This window comes from Gavialis gangeticus, unplaced genomic scaffold, assembly GCF_001723915.1.
Source record: "Gavialis gangeticus isolate Ggan-Ray unplaced genomic scaffold, GavGan_comp1, whole genome shotgun sequence".
Classification (NCBI taxonomy): domain Eukaryota; kingdom Metazoa; phylum Chordata; order Crocodylia; family Gavialidae; genus Gavialis; species Gavialis gangeticus.
Window position 1 is genome coordinate 7903010 of NW_017728994.1, and position 5433 is coordinate 7908442.

The following is a 5433-nucleotide window of genomic DNA, read 5'->3' on the forward strand; positions in this document are numbered from 1 at the left end:
ACTAATCTCTTCATCTCAATGAAGTTGGCCCTCCTGAAGTCTAGTGACCCAAACTTATTGAAATTTGTATTTTTGAAGTCCGATACTTCTACCCTGCTTTTTGATTTGCCTGTCTTGTGATGGATAGTGAACACAATGGTTTCATGGTCACTGTCACCCAGACTGCCCTCTATATTTAATATAGTCACCAGGTAGTCTGCTTTGGCCAGGACCAAGTCTAGCAGAGCATCACCTCTGTTGGCCCATGCACCTCCTGGGTCAAGAAGAGCTCTTCGACGCAGGTCAGGAAGGAATGCAACTGGTCTGACCTGGCTGAGTTTTCCTCCCAGGAGATATCTGGATAATTGAAGTCACCCATGATGACCATGTCCTATGCACGCATGGCCTCTGTCAGTTCTTGGGCAAACTCTAGATCGAGTTCCTTTCTTCCCAACATTGTCCCTTCTATGCATGACATAGCCCTCTATGGCTACTCTCCAATCACGTGAGGAGTTCCACCAGGTCTCTGTGATCTCTAATAGATCATACTGCCTGCTGGAGAGCAGGAGGGCTAGCTTCTCTTGCTTGTTACCCATGCTCCTGGCATTAGTGTACAGGTACCTTAGTCCTTCTATTGAGACCATCAGCTTCCTGTCACGCTGAAGGAGAACTGTTCCCTCAGCTCCTGCAAGAGTGACTCTCTTAGTATTCCTGCCTGTGGAGATTTCTTGTATGTCGGTCCCCAGGTAAACGCCAGTCAATGTTTCCCTGGCCCCCAGCAATCTTAGTTTAAAGCCCTATCTAAAAGATTGGCTATCCTGGCTGAGAACAGGGACTTACCTCTCTGTGTGAAGTGGATGCCTTCTTTTCCCAGGAGTCCTCTCTCCCTGAAGCACATGCTGTGGTTGAGGAAACTGAAACTTTCTCAGTGACACCACCATTGGAGTCATTGATTGGCTTCCTCAATGCATCCTTCCCTCCTAGGACCAAGGCCTGCAACTGGGAGCTCAGGCACCCCCAACCCCTTGAGCCCAGCCCCAAGAGCCCTGTAGTCACTCATGACCAGGAGTAATCTGGACCATGTTATGTCATTTGTTCCCACATGGATGAGGAGCATGGGGTAGTGGTCGGAGGGCTGGATGAATTTGGGGATCCTCTCTGCAACATCTCGGTTGCGAGCCCCATGGAGGCAGCAGACCTCATGGGCTAGGGCATCCAGATGGGAGGGGTCCCAGTGCCCTGCAGGAGGGAGTCCCCTGCCACCACCACCTCTGTTCATGAAGCTGTCTGGTGGCTTCAGCTAAGTAGGGACCCAGGTGGTATGTTCCCCTCCTGTGCTCCTCTCAGCCTGCATGTCCCATCTGGCATGGCCCCACGCTCACATGCACAGACACACACTCTCATGCAGCACCCTCTAAGTGCCCCCTGTGCTTGCCCACCCTCTCCTAGCCCCAGTTCACCTACCTTCTGGTTCTATGCTGAGGAGTCAGTGGAATCTGGGTCTTTGGCTCCCAGGGGCACAACGGGTGTTAACCTGTGAGCTTCCTCCAGAAGCAGGCCCAAACTCCCCCGGGAACAGGCCCAAGCATGTGGGTAAAAATAGTCTAAATTATACCTACACTATAATAGGCACTACATTAGCTGTTACCACACAGGAAATAGAGTAATAGACTGTAAGGCTGGAAGGGACCTTGGAAGATGATCGGGTCCAGCCCCCTGCACCAGATCTAGGAGTCATTGTGGACAGTTCACTAAAAACATGAGCTCAGTGCTCAGAAGCCAGCAGAGAGGCAAACAAAATGTTAGGGATTACTAAGAAGGGAATTGTAAACAAAACTGAAAGTATCATCATGCCCCTTTATAAATCCATGGTGCATCTACACCTTGAATACTGTGCCCCGTTCTGGTCCTTACACCTCAAAAAAGATTCAGAAGAACTATAGAAGGTACAGAAAAGGGAAGCAAGGATGATTAGTGGTATGGAAGGGCTTCCACATGAGGAAAGATGGAAGAGGCCAGGCCTATTCAGTTTAGAAAAGAGAGACATGTGGCATAGTAAGGGCTTACACAATACTACAGGGCAAAGAGAAAGTAAACAGGGATCTATTATTTACTGTCTCTCACAATACAAGAACCTGAGGTCACAAAATGAAACTAGTACGTAGTAAGTTTTAAACTAACAAAAGGCAGTTCTTTTTCACACAACATGTCGTTAATGTGTGGAACTCATTGCCACTAGAAGTTTTGGAAGCTGACAGTTGAGCCAGATTCAAAAAGTGATTGGAAAAAGTCTTGGAGGAAACAGGCATTAGTTGCTCTTTAGCATGGCAGTTAGGGATACAGCACTTGAATTAAAAGTCCCTAGACCTGGAGGCTGCAAGTAAGAAGAACAGTGGAAAAAACCCTGGTCATACCTAGTTCACTCTCCTTTTCAGCATCCACTCTCTGCCACTGTGTGAGCAAGATGAACCTCTGGTTGTGATCAAGTAAATTCTTATGTTCTTATATTTTTATATCAAGTTGCTTAGACTGAGGTTTCTACCTTACCCATCCTTGTTTACATCACACTGCTAATAAATCAAACAACTTTGCTACCAGAGATTGCGATATTGAGGTACTGAACAACATTCTCTCTCTACATTTTCCCTTTTTGTGGTCCACAGGTTACTCAAATTGAAAACCATTTCCCTTTGTATAAACAGTTTAAAAACTGCTCGTTGTTCACAAATCCATTTCTTTTTTATGATCAAACTCTGTTAAAAATATTTTAAAATGCTTAAGCATGTTTTAAAAAGGAGTGCCATGGCAACAACGGCTTCTTGAAAGTTATGGTTTTGATAACTGTGATCATATTAGTCCATGATGGTTTGATGCCTAAAAGGAATCTACCATTAGAAAAAAAAATAGAGCTTATGAAATCTCATATACCATCCCACTCTCCCCGATCATACATAATGAATCTGGAAAAATCTTGTAAGAGCATGAAAGTAGAACTCCAGAAAGATGGTAGATAGACCTAGACATTTTTAAGTCCTTTTTATTTATGGAAGTACAGCATTCAGAGGAACTTGTCTTGTATTTCAGTCCTGTTATTGGACCATGAAATTCTAATGCATTTCTCTATGCCCAGTCTTTCAAGCTTTCCTTTTGAATGAAGCTTCTAACAAGAGTGCCTCTTCATCTCAGTGAAGATGTTAGCTCTTGTGAGATGAACACTTGCCTGCCAAGAACTAGATTGAGACCACCACTCTTGTCCCACATAAGCCACTAACACAGACTACTGTAACTACTACTAACCACTATCACTGAATTGCTAATGTAACCTTGCCTGAAGCGATGAGAGAGGTATTCTCACATTAATATCCTGAATGCTTCAGTTCCTGCCTCCTTGCCACAATCTTAATTTTGTGGGGTGGGGAAAGTTTCATTTAATAAATAGAATTCCTTAAAACAGTATTGCTCAACTATGTAATTTCTCAGAACTTGTAAGAGCAAGAAACTGAACAATGATTTATTTCCAAAAAAATTTCCACAGAATAATTTCTAATTGAGTTGGCAAGTGAAACTTCAGCCATAGGGTAAATAAGGAGAAATACAAGCCTGGCTATAGATCAAAGAATACCTTCCTCATTAATCACAGCCTATTGGAAAGATGTATTCAGGTAAGTTGGAATATGGCAGACCTCAAATATAGCTAATGGAGGTTTCTCAAATATATGAAACCCTCTACAAAATGTTTACTTAAATTCAAAATATAGGTGATCAAAACTGTAACACTTCTTTTGGTCCACTGATATCTATTCATATAATGAAACCAAGACAGCTGGAAGGGATTTTTTTTTTTTACTTGTTTATACAGTACCTAGCACAATGAAATATTGATCCATGATTAGAGCTCCATGAAATAGCAAGTGGACCACTAGAATTAATCTTCCTAGAATGCTGTCCTGAACCTTTTTAAAGTGGAGAAGAGGAACTGAAGTAACCTAACTATAGAACATTATAGACTACTATTAGTGTCTTACTTTGGATGGCTTGGGTTTGAATTCTGAATTTTTGCTCACCGTGACAAAGTGCCCTTTATTAAGTAGTTTAGAAGCATGCAATGGGGATAACTGGAGACATCATGGAGCTAGGATTACAGCTGTACAGACACGTACTGAGGTTTGGGTGAAGAGAAACTTCTTTCACTGTGACTGCCTCAAGCTGTCTCTATTAATCCCTCAGTCAGGAATATCAAATTCATTCAAGTTTTTATGAATGAAATGATCGATATGAAGCTTAACTAGAGTGCCTTCCTCAAAAAGCCTGAAGGATAAAAACTGTAGTGTGCTCTCTCTTCAGAGTGTTATCCATGAAAATTAATCACTTTATGCAGGCAAAATAAGAACATTATCAACAGCAACCTGGCACAACTTGGCATGTGCCATTCTATAATTTGGTTACTTGACACAATGCAACTGATCATTTCACTGGAGATGAACAACAGAACACAGCCTGTTTACTTTTTCAAAAGGAAGAGCTGTTGGAAAAGGTGAATCATCTTCCCAAGAAGTTTTTTCATTTGCATAATACTTCCTGAAGAATTTGGCAAAAGGACAATACCAAGTCTGAGGCAGTAACAGAGTACAGGTTTCCCTCAATTTCTGCAAGTTGTGTATATGCAAACTCACTCTTACGTGATGACCATTTTTATACTCAAAATTCGTTACATTAGAGGTCAATTCACTCTTATGCAATTGGTGTAGGTGCCTCACCCCAAGCAGGTAAGTCGGCAGGGGGAAGAGCCGTGGGGCTGGGGCCTCACTCACCCCAGCTCCTGCTGTAGCTGCTCTGCGAGCGGCTGATGCCAGTTGCCTGCAGCTGTTGGGCTGCACTGTGCCCCGAACCCCGCAGGGCTCCGCTTGTCCCCACTCACCCCAGCCCCCAGCTGTGCTGTGCCATGGTGCAGGCAGCTGGTGCTGGCTGCTTCCAGGTCTGCTGCAGCAGAGGCTGGGTTGAGCGGGGAGAAGTGGATCCCCAGGGTGCAGCACAGCTTGTCAACACCACCTGCCTGCACCAGGGGCTGGGGAGACTGGGGACAAGCAGAGCCCCAGGGGGTTCGGGGCACAGTGCAACCCAGTGGCTGCAGGCAGCTGGTGTCAGCTGCCCCCAGAGCAGCTGCAGCAGGGGCTGAAGTGGGGCCCCAGCCCCAGGGCCCTTTCACCTCCTGCCACAGAGCCCTGGGGAGTTTGGGGCATGGTGCAGCCCAGCAGCTGCTGACAGCTGGTGTCAGCTGCAGCAGGGGCTGGGCTGAGTGTGGATAAGTGGAGGCCCAGGGCTGCAGCAGGAAGCAAAGTGGAGTGAACTTAAGTGGGTGCAGGGGGTGGGGGGACACGGCTCTTGCTGCTACGTGCATCCTGAGAGAGCTGCAGGCCAGGGGGGCTGTGCTGGGTTCTTCCTGTGGGGGGTGCA